General features: G+C 36.0%; 1 long non-coding RNA gene across 2 annotated transcripts in view; it reads left to right on the forward strand.

Annotated features, from left to right (window-relative positions):
- Window positions 1-15,822, forward strand: part of LOC139184235 (uncharacterized) — a 54,546-nt gene extending 38,724 nt beyond the window's left edge. Inside the window, exons 2-4 of one of the 2 annotated variants that reach the window (XR_011567819.1) lie at window positions 7,294-7,424; window positions 10,440-10,524; window positions 15,411-15,822. This is a non-coding gene — a long non-coding RNA (uncharacterized lncRNA). The remainder of the gene's footprint in view (window positions 1-7,293; window positions 7,425-10,439; window positions 10,525-15,410) is intronic. The other variant, XR_011567820.1, reaches the window with a different exon arrangement.
- Window positions 15,823-16,344: the final 522 nt, after the last annotated feature.

The following is a 16,344-nucleotide window of genomic DNA, read 5'->3' on the forward strand; positions in this document are numbered from 1 at the left end:
TGCAGTCCAAGAGTCTTCTCCAACACCACAGTTCAAAAGCATCCATTCTTTGGCATTCAGCTTTCATTATAGTCCAAGTCTCACATCCATACATGACTACTGGAAAGACCATAGCTTTGACTAAACGAACCTTTGTTGGTAACACATTTAAACAGGAATAACAAATGTAAATTTTATTTTTTTAAATAAAATTAAAGTTGATTGATTTGCGGATATTGAAGAATCCTAGCATCCCTGGGATAAAGCCCACTTGGTCATGGTATATGATCTTTTTAATGTGTTGTTGGATTCTGATTGCTAGAATTTTGTTAAGGATTTTTGCATCTATGTTCATCAGTGATATTGGACTGTAGTTTTCTTTTTTTGTGGGATCTTTGTCAGGTTTTGGTATTAGGGTGATGGTGGCCTCATAGAATGAGTTTGGAAGTTTACCTTCCTCTGCAATTTTCTGGAAGAGTTTGAGCAGGATAGGTGTAGCTCTTCTCTAAATTTTTGGTAGAATTCAGCTGTGAAGCCGTCTGGACCTGGGCTTTTGTTTGCTGGAAGATTTTTTATTACAGTTTCAATTTCTGTGCTTGTGATGGGTCTGTTAAGATTTTCTATTTCTTCCTGGTCGAGTTTTGGAAAGTTGTACTTTTCTAAGAATTTGTCCATTTCTTCCACGTTGTCCATTTTATTGGCATATAATTGTTGATAGTAGTCTCTTATGATCCTTTGTATTTCTGTATTGTCTGTTGTGATCTCTCCATTTTCATTTCTAATTTTATTGATTTGATTTTTCTCCCTTTGTTTCTTGATGAGTCTGGCTAATGGTTTGTCAATTTTATTTATCCTTTCAAAGAACCAGCTTTTGGCTTTGTTGATTTTTGCTATGGTCTCTTTTGTTTCTTTTGCATTTATTTCTGCTCTAATTTTTACGATTTCTTTCCTTCTACTAACCCTGGGGTTCTTCATTTCTTCCTTTTCTAGTTGCTTTAGGTGTAGGGTTAGGTTATTTATTTGACTTTTTTCTTGTTTCTTGAGGTATGCCTGTATTGCTATGAACTTTCCCCTTAGGACTGCTTTTAAAGTGTCCCACAGGTTTTGAGTTGTGAAGATTTTTACTTCACAAAATTTTTATACCTGCAATTACTTCAGTTAAGCTTTCATATTTCCAACTTTGAAAAGTACAACATGCTCAGATATTTCAATTTAACCAATACAATTGAAAAGGAGTTTTTTTTTTTTTTTTTCTTTTTCCTGGCTAGACCTGTTCCTTTGGTGATCTAATATTTAACAGAGATAAAATATTTAACAGAGATGTATTCTCATTGGTGATAATAAATTCTGAAAGTTCTTTCTGATGGCACTAAACACTACTAAAGTTTCTGAATAATTATCACCTAAATATGTTTGCACATTTTATTTTAAAAAAAGGAATACTCTTTGTTATTTCTTAGTAAACATAAAATTGCTTATCACAATACATTAAAACTTGAGTGCCTGTATACTGGGCTTCCCTGGTGGCTCAGTGGTACCGAATGCATCTTCAACGAGGGGACATGAGTTGGATCCCTGGGTTGGGAAGATTCCCCTAGAGGGAATGGTCTTTCCCACTCCAATATTTTTTCTGGACAATCCCATGGATAGAGGAGACTGGTGGGCTGTAGCTCAGACACAATTGAGCAACTGAGCACGCATGCCTGTATACTGAATTATTTGTTATTGTTTAGTCGCTCAGTTGTGTCCAACTCTTTGCAACCCCATGGACAGGAGGATATCAGGCTTCCCTGTCCTGTACTGCCCTGCCCCTTGAGCTGGCCCAAACCCATGTCCATTGAGTCAGTGATGCCATCCAACGACCTCATCCTCTGTTGCCCCCTTCTCCTCCTGCCTTCAATCTTTCCCAGCATCAGGGTTTGTTCTAATGAGTCGGCTCTTCCCATCAAGTGGACAAATTGAGAACTTCAGTTTAGCTTCAGTCCTTCCAATGAAAATTCAGGGTTGATTGCCTTTAGTATTAACTGGTTTGATATCCATGATGTCAAAGGAACTCTCAAGCGTCTTCTCTAGCACCACAATTTGAAAGCATCAATTCTGTGGCACTCAGCCTTCTTTCTGGTCCAACTGTACATTACTACTGTTAAAACCATAGCTTTGACTAGATAGACCTTTGTCGGCAAAGTGATGTCTCTGCTTTTTAATACATTGTCTAGGTTTGTCATAGCTTTTCTTCCAAGGAGCAAACAGTTTTTACTTTCATGGCTGCAGTCACTGTCCACAGTGATTTTGGCGCCCAAGGAAATAAATTCTGTCACTATTTCCATTTTTTCCCATCTACTTGCCATGAAGTGATGGGACTGGATGCCACAATCTTAGTTGAGTTTTTGAATGCTGAATTTTAAGCCAGTGTTTTCAATCTCCTTTTTTACCTTCATCAAGAGGCTCTTTAGTTCCTCTTTGCTTTCTGCCATTAGAGTGGTGTAATCTTAGTAATAACAATGGCAGGTAATTTACAGCTAACTGAATATTTACCTTTTTGCATTTCATAGTTAGAGATAGTCCATCTAATCATTTCATTATGCAATATGCAGTTATTTGGACAATAGAAAATACAGATTCAACATCATTACTTAATGTTTGTAACAGTGAAGATCACAAAAGAGTACCCAGTACTAAATTAATCAATTTTAGTCACTGAAAGTAACTACTTTAGAAAATAAGTCTATCCACTTGGACATTTTGGAAACACACAGGTGAGAATTAACAAAATTAAAACTAATTGCCCAATTCAAAATGTAATATCAGAATTAAAGAGAACAGAATACAAGACCAATGTTTAATGATATAATTTACTCACACTTTTAAGTCTCTCCCTTTAATTTTTCTTAAGCATTTGTCTCAGCTAGATGGCAACCCACTTTCCTCTGATATGCTCTTTAATTCATATCATTCTCTCAAGTGCAAAAGCTTACTACCTTCTCATGATTTACACACTTAGTCTCTTGGAAGATGAAAGTCATTGAAGTGATTTGTTGGTTTCCTGATTGATTTTGTAAAGCCAAACTACTTCACAGTTGCTGTTCCTAGGTCAGAATATCCACACTTCCCATTAAGCTCTTGAGTCAATATGATTAATGTAATAGTAGAAAGAGACATAATCCAAAGCAGAAATAAATTAAAACAGAAATCTCCCCAAAGAAAACGACATGCACTTAAAGTGAATAATAAAATCAAATTATAAAAAACAATGCACACTCCTTGCAAGAAAAAAAAAAAGATAAAAGTTTTCTCAAGGAAGCACAATAGTTAATCCTATAAAACTGTGCAAATGCATTTGTATGGTATATTACAAAGTCTGTTCATAAAAATATAGTACAAGTCAATCTTGAGTAAATATAGAAATAATCTGACAGGAGCAGTGAATCAATAAAGGAAAAGGCAGTTAACAATAGAATGATTATGAAAGGGTTTCATGCTTCAAAAGATAGCACACAAAAACTCTTCAATTTGATCACTGGTATAAAATTCCCATTTCCATCACTGAAATCCAATCTTTATGTGAATACTACTACTTAGAATAACCATTTTTTATGAGCAGTAACATAGCTTTTAATGTCATTTGCATTCATATAATTTTGTATATAGTTCCTTTGATCAAGGATTCCCAACTGTTAACTGTGTTTAAATAACCAAAATCCATGGGGAGCTATCACCTCCATTAAGTTAGACCTGTTGGGCTATTCTGTGTGTTCTTTGGAGGACATTATTCCTACAATTGAAATTATACTTTGGGTCCATATGTTGGTCAGAAAGATCAATGTAGCATAGACTGGTCAGGACCCACAGAAATCCTGTCTCTTGAAAAGCCAGAATAATACTTACTTCCAGGTGGTTGTGGGTTTTGAGTAATGATTGAGTAGCTGTCACAGACAACACTAGAGTTTACTGGTTACATGACACTGCTTGACAAGGTTTCTGCAGCTATACTCCTACATGTTTCAACTATGTATTTATGTATACGTGTGTGTGTGTGTGTGCATTTCCCAAGTGCAAAACACCTGGATGTGATTTTATAGGAATTCGGTGAATAAATATTTTAGTAACCAAATTTTTTAAAAAGGTGGGTGTTCCCTGGTGGCTCGGACAGTAAAGCGTCTTCCTACAGTCAGGAGACCCAGGTTCAATCCATGGGTCTGGAAGATCTCCTGGAGAAGGGAATGGCAAGCCACTCCAGTATTCTTGCCCCCCCCCACAAGAAAAAGGGGGCTCAAAGAAATATTTGTGGACTTCCCTGATGGCTCAGAGATTAAAGCATCTGCCTGCAATGTGGGAGACCTGGGTTCGATCCCTGGGTTGGGAAGATCCCCTGGAGAAGGAAATGGCAACCCACTCCAGTACTCTTGCCTGGAAAATCCCATGGACAGAGGAGCCTGGTGGGCTACAGTTCACGGGGTAGCAAAGAGTCAGACACGACTGAGTGACTTCACTTCACTTTACTGTAGAAATGCTTAGAGTCAATGTATGAAAATAAATCAATGTATAAAAATAAATCTCTTCATCAGTCAGAGAAACAGAACCAATAAATGTGTTTTATACATTCTATTTAGCTGATTAGATGAAGCCTGCTCACATTTTAAAGGGCAATCTGCTTTACTCTACCAATTAAAATGCTAATCTCAGTTAACCTCATCCAAAAATATCCTCACAGAAGCACCTACTATAATGTTTGGTCAAATATCTTAGCACCAGTGACCCAGTCAAGTTGATGCATAAAATCAACCATCACAATCTAAAAAACAGAGAGATATATTATAAAGTAATTATCTTCCAATTAAAATAAATCATTTAATTAATAATAAAAGATGTACTATTTCCCAGACTTGTCTGACCAAAGAAAGCTTTCTTTAGAGAAGTATATTATGATATATCAGTTTGCCAAAATGCAGATATTTGTTTGATAGATTTATATGGTTTAATTAGACCGTATAGGCTAAATATAATCCCCTAGGCCTGCTGTAACAAAGTTATCACAAACTGTTGGCTTAAAACTCCAGATATTTATTTTCTTACACTTCTAAAGTCCAAAGTCAGGGTGTTAGCTGGTCTCCATTCCCTCTGAAACTCTTACTCCTTGCCTCTTCTGAGCTATTAATAGTGACCATTGATTCTTGTTATTCTGTAGTTAGAGTTATATCACCTCTCCACCTCTGTCATTACCCGCTGAGGTTACATTCATCTGAAAGTAAAAAAGATAAAAGTCTAATTTGGATATACAGTCCTCACCTGGTATCTGAGAGGGATTGGTTCTGGGATCTATCATCATAGATAACAACATCCACAGATGCTCAAGTCCTTTATATAAAATGGTGGAGGATACAGAGTGCAGACTGTATTTTAAAAATATCTATATATGTACACTGAAAGCACCTGGAAAAAGTGTGAAGCTCGTCAGTCATTCAATATACAACATGAGTACCTACCATGTACAAATAACTGTGCTAGACATTTTCTGTATAAAAAAATAATTTGACCTATTCGCTTCTTGTTAGGAGCTCTAATTCTAGTGAAGGAGATAGATAAAATAAAACTATAATGTGAATACCATCATTATGCAATGTGATACAAACCACACTGGTCTCCAAAGATACAGCACAGAGAAGACGATACCTGGAGGAACCGCTAGTGTGGCTGTGATGGTGAGCAGGAGCGGGAGAAAGAAGTGTGTTTGGCAGGCGATTGTTAGTGGCAAGAAGGATAGTGATGCATGAAGGAGGTGTTTGCACATGCTTGTTTCCAGTAGCATTCTGAAAACTGATTCACAGAATTTGAAAGGGTCAGTTGAAAACAAAACAAAGCAAAACCTGACAGCTTTTTACTCAGAGTTGTCCCCATCAGGAAACAAAGGTCAATTTGTTCCTGAGAATAAGGACTGAATCTTATTTTGTGCTATCGGATAAAAATAAATGGACAATTACAAAACAGTGAAAGAGGTAATGAGCATGTCACAACTTGCATAAAAATTTTAAAAAGTGATTTCAGTAAATATGGGAAGTAATGAAGTAGCAAAACCCACACAGAACTGTGATCCTTTCCCATTCCATTCAACTAAAGAAGAACAATACAGAGTTGCTAGATGCCCAATAGGCCTGATTACAAACGCCCAGGAGTCATAGCTAAAAGATTTTCATACCGCAAATGAAACGTTATGACAAATTGAAATACTTTACAAAGCTTACAAGAAACCATTATGAATACTCAACATATATAAAATTAAATGAAATAAAACAATTACAAATTAAAAATAGCACACAATACAATTAATGGAAAATACAGTACTAATTTTGGACTCGGTGATAGGAACGAATGCCTACATCATGGATTTTAAGCACCGTAGACCAATGTCAATGAAGAAATGGTGAAGAGGGCTCAATTAGATGGTGAGTTAAACCAGAGACTCTGATGTGAAGCTGGAAACTTTGAGCTTACACCATCAGTGGAAAGGTAGTCTAGCTAAATTTCTCCTGCCAGCAAGTGTAGCCTATAGATAACCATATTTGTCTGCTTTAGACCTAGAAGGAAAACTTACTCATTTAATAAATACTTAGGAACTGCTGGGCTTCTATGGTGGCTCAGATGGTAAAGAATTCACCTGCAATGAAGGAGACCTGGATTCGATTCCTGAGTCAGGAAAATCCCCTGGAGAAGGGAATGTTTATCCACTCCAGTATTCTTACCTGGAAAATTCCATGGAGAGAGGAGACTATCGGGCTACAGTCCACGGGGTTGCAAAGAGTCAGACACCACTGAGTGACTAACACACTTACTTACACTTAGTTACTACTATGTAATATACAATTGTTCTGGGTGTTCTTTAGATATATTACTGACCTCCTGCAAAAGATTAAGTTTCTGCTGCTATCTTGGGGAGATTCTGAAATAGGGAGAAAAGATAATGTACCTGGATTCTTCTCTTCGGGATTCAGGCAGTCTTTTCCCCAGGAGTGTTGCCTGCGACCTGTTAACAGTTGGAGACTCTTCTAGAAAGTGCCCTCAGTCAAATAGAATTGGCCAAGACATACCTTTTCCCCCTAGAGTGGCCTGAATCCTATGACAGATATTGCGGGAGTACAAAAGTTCCATTCCCTTGCCTCAAATGGAAAATATTCCAAAACACCAACTCAGCCTTGTTTCTCATGAGATCAACTGAAGGCTTTATTTAAACTGCATCAAAATCAACTTTCTGTTTCTCCTCAATCCTGCTTTTCTCTTTCCTTTATATATTTACATTGTTGTTTCCTTATAAACTTACAGCCCCAAAATCTCCACCTCAAAGCTTTTATTTGGGAGAATAGATCTAAGACTTCTGATGCCAAGATGGATAAATAGAGCTGACTCCAAATTAAATTTTGCAATTTGATCAACCTGCCAGCCAAATGGCAAAGGTAAGTCCTTTTATGATTGTTTGTAAGCTTGTGAGATACATACATTTATATACTACTAGATTAATTGTCATTCAAATATGACAATGGAATATATACAATTCTATTTTTAAAACTATACAGAAAGAAAATATTGGGAGGAAATACAAAATAGTACTGGTTTTATTTAATTGAAGAAACAAAACTTTCCTTTTTCATTCATGTCTCATCATTTTTAACAGAAAAAACACATAGACTAAAGTAATAAATTAAACTAGGTAGTAAGATTCGAGTTTCTTTATACTTTAATTTATTATCACTATTATCAACATTTCACCATGTAAGGTTTCAGCTAGTCAATTCCCATAGAATATTACTCACCTTTAAGTATAGCTTTAGTTAAGACATCTTTAATTTTATCAAGCATTAAAATGTAATGCTAATACCAAAGCTATGGATTTTGTACAATTGTTAAGACATTTTTATATTTTATAACCATGTGATATGTCCAATCATAAAGAGCTATACTGGTATAATGAAAGCAGCTATTATATAGAATTTTTGGTTTAAATGACTAATCCCCCTTCATGTTTTTCTGTTAATTTCCCCTAAGCCATTCTATAATTTTGTGTGATCTTGGCTGGCTATATCAGTGGCTAAGTGGAACAGATCAATTGAACTACAGATCAATAATCTCTTTTCATACCTGCCACTCCATGCCACCTCAATCTTTTTATAACATACAATCAAATTTTCTGCATTAAAGATTATCAATAACCTCCTAATTGATCTTTTTTTTTTAATATATCTTTAGATTACTTGATAGACTACTTAACTTTGATGATCCTTCATTCTTTTTTTTTCCAGTTTCTTTCTTTTGTGATCTAACAGCCTTGTATATATTGTCTTCTAAAATCAAATGCAACTCTCAAAGTTTATTAATTCTTCCTCTACAACTTTAGCTAATGTGTTCTTTCCTCTTTATTTCTATTGCCAGTACTCCAGAAAAGCATACTCATCTTTCCACAGACCAATTCAGTATCTTTGTATTATATTTCTATTCTGTCCTGCCTTCCACACAGCCAATATTTATCAATACTTCTGAAAGACTAACATTTCAAAAGTACAATTCTTTTTACATCAGCCTGTTTTTCAAATCATTCCCTAACTTATACACTATGCAGTACTTCACTGTATGGCCCATTTACTTTATATTTTTGTTAAACATAAGAGTAATCATCTATTGGTAACTGCTCCCACCCCAGAAGATTTCAGGAACCCACCTGAGTTTGCCTCACTTCTTCTAAAAGTGAAGGGCATATTCATGCTTATGTAGGTGAACTTCTTAAAGATCTTGTTTTCTTGATTCTCTCTGGACACCCATTATACACATCAATCATTATTTCTGTTCATTCATTCCCACTAAGAACTTTACAATTCCTAACTTCCCTGAATGCATTGATAGTTTGTAAATAATTGTATGGCTGGATTCTCCTTGGTTTTCATGTCTTAACTCAGATGCTGTCTCCTCAGAGATGCCTTCCTTGGCTTAACACAGTATAATCTTCGTAACACTTGACAATGTCTAAATTTCCCTCTGTGTTGTATTTATTAACCTTATTCTCTTTTACTATCTCATGTACTCAATATAAACTCTATGGAAGAAGGAATTTTTTTAAGACAATTATCTTATAGCAGTGCTAGGTTCACAGTGAAAATAAGAAGGTACATATAACTTCTGCCCTCACACATGCGTAGTCTTCTCCATCAACATCCTCCACCAGAGTCACACATTTGTTACATCTGATGAACCTACACGGACAAATTGCAGTCATCTGAAGTCCACAGTTTGCATTTCAGTCACTCTTGATATTTCACATTCTGTGGCTGGACAAAATACAGTGACATATATCCATCTTTATGGTAACATACACAGTATTTGCAATGCCTTAAAATTTCTTTGTGCTCCATTCATCCCTTTCTTCTCACAATCATGGCAATCACTGTTCTTTTAACTGACTCGATAGCTTTGCCTTTTGCAGAATGTCAGGCAGTTGGAATCATACAGTATGTACCCTTTCAGGTTTGCTTCCTTAACTCAGCAATGTGAGATTAAGTTTCCTTCATCTGTTTTCATGGCTTGGTAGCTCATTTCTTTTTAGTGCTGCAGAGCATTTTGTTGTTTGTATGTATCACACTTTATTTCTCTTAACATATTCTGAAGGACATCTTGAAGTGAAGTGAAAGTTGCTCAGTCACGTCTGACTATTTGCAATCCCATGGACTATACAGTCTATGGAATTCTTCAGGACAGAATACTGGAGTGGATAGCCATTTCCTTTGCCAGATGCTTTTCCCAACCCAGGGGTCAAACCCAGGCCTCCTGCATTGCAGGCAGATTCTTTACCAGCTGAACTACAAGGGAAGTCCAAGAATACTGGAGTGGGTAGCCTATCCCTTCTCCAGAGATATTCTCAACCCAGGAATCGAACTGGGGTCTCCTGCATTGCAGGCAGATTCTTTACCGACTTATCAGGGAAGCCCAAAGGACATCTTGGTTGCTTCCAAATTTTGGCAATTATGAATGAAGCTGCCATAAATATCCATGTGCAGGTTTTAAATATGGATATAACTTTTCAAATTTGGGGGGGAAAATACCAAGGAGCACAATTGTTGGATTGTACACTTAAAGTATGTTTGGCTTTTTCTGTTTAGGGCTAGGGGATTTCCACAACATCAGCTAGGTATCGCATGGGTCTTAAGAAATGGAATCACAAAATTAAGTAAATTTTGTTTCATACTATTATCTGCATCGTTTTCTTCAATTTACACATCAACCAAACCAAATGGTATAAAAATCACATGTAGAAACAAGAGGCTTATATAGACATAATCACCCAATGGGCTTTTCAGGTCATGCTAGTGGTAAACAGCCTGCCTACCAATGCAGAAGATGCAAGAGACACGGGTTCGATCCCGAGGTTGGGAAGATCCCCTGGAGGAAAAATGGCAACTCACTCCAGTATTCTTGCCTCACAGACAAGAATCCCATGGACAGAGAAGACTGATGGGCTACAGTCCTTGGGGTCACGAAGAGCCGGACACGACTGAAGCTACTTAGCATGTATGTAATCATAGCGTATAAAAGCAATCATAATAATAGAATAAAGCAATCCTCCCCATCTTTTTTAGTCATTTTAGATAAGTTCCATTCATATTTTAAACTCTTTGGGGGACATTTTAAATATAACTACTTACTGAGTTACTATTACCAAAGTTTCAAAAAAGGCAAACCAGATATAAATTAATCCCATTCTGTGTAATTCTGAAATTCTTATTTACCATGAAAAAATCAAACATATTTGATATACTTTGTAGTGAGGAACAGTTACTGTATAGTTGTAGAGGGTACTTTTTCCACTTAGATTTTATATGTAACTCTATTAATAAAGAAACTTTATTTTAGAACACATGAATTTAACTTTAAGAAAGAAAACTTCTTGATGCACATTTACAAATGGTTCTCAATAATTCAAAGAGAGCTTTTTAGTGATAAGATCTTGGAACTGCCATCTTTTAATCAATTTCTATTTTAAAGTCTGAAATATTAATACTATTTCATTTAAGTCAAATCACCTTTTATTACTAGGAAAATTTTCAATAGAATTTAATGGAAAATCCTGAATTGTTATAAACCATCTCCTGTTAATGAACATCAAAACTTCAGTGGGGAATTAGAAATTCAGAGGAAATATGTATATTCAAATAGAAAATAGCAACACTCAAAAATAAGTCTAAGCGTTAGTTAATATTACACTCTATCATCAATGTTTAAATTCAAGGATATGATAAAAATTACTGGATGTTTTGCTTTTATAACACCTATCTTTCTAGTTCAGCATTCGTACTTCCAATAAATTAAAAAATAAAACCCAGAAATTCCAAGTCCACTTCTAGATATCGTTCTCCTTCAAACTGAAAGTAAAATACATAGCAACACTTAAAGAAAAACGCCCTTCATGGATTAACACTAAATGGCACCATGAGCTTCTTTCTTGGAGATACAAACTCTTAATATAATTGAGTTCTACCAAAGATGTCCAGAAGTTTCTCTAAATATACTGGAGTGGACCATCCTGACACAATAACATATGCCACAAACTGCCAAAGGCTGTAAAATGTGCCACCAGTATAAACTGTTTTAAAAACAGAGTTGGGCAAGTATTTGGGGAAAAGAAATATTGAAGGGCAGACCCGCTAAATCAAAAGGAAGCTATGGGCAATAAATGCCAAGCTACTGAGTTCTTTCAAGATTTACTGCAAATTCTTCCTGTGCAGTAGCCTCATTTCTTTTTCTTGTGAGCAAAATGAAGTTATTATAAGATATCATGCCAAATCTCATGAAATGTCATGACAAAGCACTAAAAAATGGCCACTTTCTGCATGAAGCTTTTGAAGATGGTTCTATGGCATTAAAATCTCCTATGAACTACAGTTATTTTTAGGGGTGAAAGAAATTTTGTTCATTTTATTTAATTTCTTAATGTAGGACATGTTTTATTATTTTATGATTTTAGATTAACATTTATTTGGAAAACTTCCAATAATGTCACTATTCATGGAAACTAACCTGTTATTTTTTAATAAGGAAAAAGTTACTGACTCCTTCTCAGATACAGTGTGTATTCAGCTTTTTTACTTCTAGTAAACAAGATGCATTTCAGTTTTACTAACTTTCCTTGACCATATATTACTAAATACACTTATTTATACAACTGAGATTTATTTAACAAATTAACTGGTATATACAGAGATGTGGCCTATAATATTTACCTACAAGTATTGGGTTAAATTCAGTATTCTTGCCTGGAGAATTCCATGGACAGAGGAGCTTGGTGGGCTACAGTCCATGCAGTCACAAAGAGCAGGATATGCCTGAGCACACACACACATATTCAGGGGTTTCCTTGACTTCAGTGTGCTGGCTTCAGCGAAAGTCATGCCATTGGGAGTGTGGGCCCACATTCAAGGATTAATTGTGTAGGGAGTATAGAAACAACTCCTCTTTTAGCCCAAAGCAGGACATCTTTGAACAGGAACTTCAGCCTCAGGATCTCCCTTGGGTCTGTTAAGACAGTTTGGACTACTTCACAGCTGGATGTCTCTCTCTGCCCGTCCTTCTTCCTTCTCCTTTCTAAGGTATTAATACCATCAGGATCCCATATAAACACCCTGAACGCTAAGCTGTCTCAGTGTCTGTGAGAAAATCTATTTGCTATCCTCACATATATCATCTCTTAAATATTTTCAGCTGTACCTTTAATTATGTCAAAATGCATCTCGGCACTTCCCTGGTGGCCCAGTGCCTGAGACTCCGTCCACTCTTCCAATGCAGGGCGCTCAGATTCCATCCCTGCTCAGGGAACTAGATTCCACAGGCAGCAATGACCAGTGTGCTTGCTGCAACGAAAGATCTTAAAAGCCACAACAAAGATCCAAGATCCTATGTGCCTCAACTAAGACCCAGGGTGTCTGAATATTAAATAAATATTTTTCTAATTCATTTAGTTTTATCGTCTTTTTTGAGTCAGTCTCATTATAGTCTATCGTTTTTACACGAGGTCAAAGGGAGACCTCCGAACTGAGGTCACATTTTCTAGTCCTGTACCTTTCAGGTACATACCCAACAAAACTAGAAAGAGTGTCAGTTCAAAACAGATGCCTTTATCCCCTTAGTGATCACCCAACAACTATGGAATAAGGTTTATCTCCTTGACACTTGCATATTGAGTTTTCTCTTTTTAAGCCGCAGCATACTTTTCCAAACTCAGCACCTTTTATTCAATCTTGTACACCCTGGACTTTGGCCTTGTTAATTGTTTTCCTAAATGTCTGCCTCCCCTCACCCTTGTATGTTTGCATTGGTTTCTCTGTGACAGAGTTTATTATCCTGGGCTTGAAAATCACTGCAGAAGGTAACTGCAGCCATGAAATTAAGACACTTGCTCCTTGGAAGAAAAGCTGTAACAAACCTAAACAGCATGTTAAAAAGCAGAGACACCACTTTACTGACGAAGGTGCATATAGCCAAAGATATGGTTTTCCCAGTAGTCGGGTACAGATGTGAGAGTTGGACCATAAAGAAGGTTGCTGCTAAGGCACTTCAGTCGTGTCCAACTCTGTGCGACCCCATAGATGGCAGCCCACCAGGCTCCCCTGTCCCTGGGATTCTCCAGGCAAGAACACTGGAGTGGGTTGCCATTTAAGAAGGCTGAGAGCCAAAGAATTGATGCTTTTGAACTGTGATGCTGGAGAAGACTCTTGAAAGTCCGTTGACTTGAAAGCATTGGACTGCAAGGAGATCAAACCAATCAATCCCAAGGAAATCAACCCTGAATATTCATTGGAAGGTCTGATGCTGAACCTTAAGTTCCAATACTATGGCCACCTGATGCCAGAGCTGACTCATTGGAAAAGACCTTGATGCTGGGAAAGAATGTAAGCAGAATAAGGGGGCAGCAGAAGATGAAATGATTAGACAGCATCACTGATTCAATGGACATGATTTTGAGCAAATTCCGGGAGATAGTGGAGGACAGAAGCAGTTCATGGAGACACAAAGATTCAGACATGACTTAGTGACTGAACAACAACTATTCCTGAAACATTATTCATTGTCTTCTAAGATTTTCTTCCCAGATTCAGCTAAAACCACACTTTCTCTTCTGATATCTTTTTGAAATAAATCCCCTCTAACTTACAAACACATTAAGTACCTTAAACTTCTTAGTTGAAAATAATTATGGTTAGTAGAGATATATGATACATTTTTACATTCATCTGACAAACTACTTCTGAGGGGCCCTATAAGTGGATAATTTTCTAAATAGGATTTTCATCTTTCAAGTATTGACTAACATATGATTTAAAATGACTGCTTAAGTCCTTTTATAAACATTTGGCATTAATATTAAAGAAAATAAAGTTTGTAAACAAAGATATTCCTTCCTCTCTAAAATATGGACTAATTTAGCCAAGAGGCTTTAAAATGACCCACACTGCATGCCCAATATGTGTGGGTTATTTGCATGTTTACATTTATTATATGTATACAATTTAAAGAGATAAATCATGCTTATTGTGATATTATATATATATATATACACATATGTGTATATATATTTAATGCTCTACAGTTTTAAGTTCAGAAAGGACAAATAAAGGCCAAGCCACAATTTCTCTGGTTTATCCTATTTTTTCAAGCTCTTTTTTTCCTATCCATCTTATCTTTAAATTAACTTGTAGGGTCTAAATCAATATCTTTCCAGGGCTTTTGTTACCTTATCTTGATGTGGTGTTTCTGAACTAATGATGAAAATGCAGCTTATGTTTAGGCTTAGCCCTTCAATTTGAATCTACTGAAGGGCACACATATTTCTTCAACCTCTCACAATATTTTGATTAAAGATAATTATTTTCTATTTTAATACAATAACGGTATAGTTGCTATTCTTCATGTCCTCCTTGACCCCTCTTCTCTCTTCTTACTGTTAAACTTTTAGCTAATTCTTTCCATAGCTATTACTCTTCTTTTTAGAGTCTCCCTGAAGGAAATTTAAACATTCAAAAATAATTTCCTCAAAACTACTGAGGGATCCACAGATCTCATTCAACATGATTTTCTGTGATTATTTGCATCAGACTCCCTGAGAATAAGTCTGTGGGATTCCTTCTCTTCATTGAAAGTCACACATTCTTTGCAAAAGGAAACATAATTTTCTGTAAAGAACAAAATTCTGCCTTTAGAAAATAATTATTATAATAAGAACAATAATAACAGATTTGCTTTCATTGGAAGAAGAGACATTTAGATTTCAGAGAATCTGTGTTCCATTTAACAACTTTTTTAGACTAAATATTCATCTTGTTTTAATGGTGCTTCATACATTATTTAATCTAGAGCCTACCTTCTCTGAGTCACACTAACCATTCACATTCATTTTTACTTAGGTGACACTAAAGGGGGGCATGCAGAACTGAGCGCTAGTGTTCCAGCAGGCTGGCAGGCCAGAGCTGCAGTGAAAGGTAATGTAATGGAGGCAACTGAACTCACTTTAGGTTTTGAGCAAATCATGCTGGAACATATATTGGAATTTGCAGAAATGAAATGTTTCATTCTCTTCACACACTGCTGATTTTCTTTTAGTATTTTCCACCTTCTATGGTTCCTTTGTATCAGCATTTCTTTGTCTCCTTCACGCTTCTCTTATATTTGTTCTCTGCTTTCTTTGTAAATAACTGAAATTGTATTTATGACACATATACACACACTTTTAGCATTTTTTTGCTGTTCTTTTTTTTTTCTTTTTAACAAAAGAATGTTTGTGAAGGATCTCATTAGGTCCATTCTCTTATCCCAACTATCCACACTTGATATAACAGAATTGAGTGCTGTCTTTTTCTGATTTATTAGCTTTTGCACTATTGAGATGAATGTTGGGCACATAACAGATGCTTGATTCATTTTTCCTGCTGTAAATGGCCACAATAAAAACACAGAATAAGTTCTAGCATGCCTTTATTAATTGCAATACAATTTTTTTAAAAATTAAAAATTAGCAAAATAACATAATCATTCAAAATTTTCAGAATTGTTAAGAGTAAATGATCATAAATTCCCAACCTATTTGGATAAGCAAAAATATATAAACCGCTTTAAATATCAATCTTTTAGATAATATTATTATTAAGTTACATGATGAAAAAATTTCAAGTCATATATTACATATAAAAGATAAAAATGTGTTTTGCAGTAGATTATAGCTATTGATGGGGCTTCCCTGGTGGCTCAGATGGTAAACAATCTACCTGCAGCACAGGATACCTGAGCTCGATCCCTGGGTTGGGAAGATCCCCTGGAGGAGGGCATGGCAACCTATTCCAG

Source organism: Bos indicus, chromosome 7 (assembly GCF_029378745.1).
Source record: "Bos indicus isolate NIAB-ARS_2022 breed Sahiwal x Tharparkar chromosome 7, NIAB-ARS_B.indTharparkar_mat_pri_1.0, whole genome shotgun sequence".
Lineage (NCBI taxonomy): Eukaryota > Metazoa > Chordata > Mammalia > Artiodactyla > Bovidae > Bos > Bos indicus.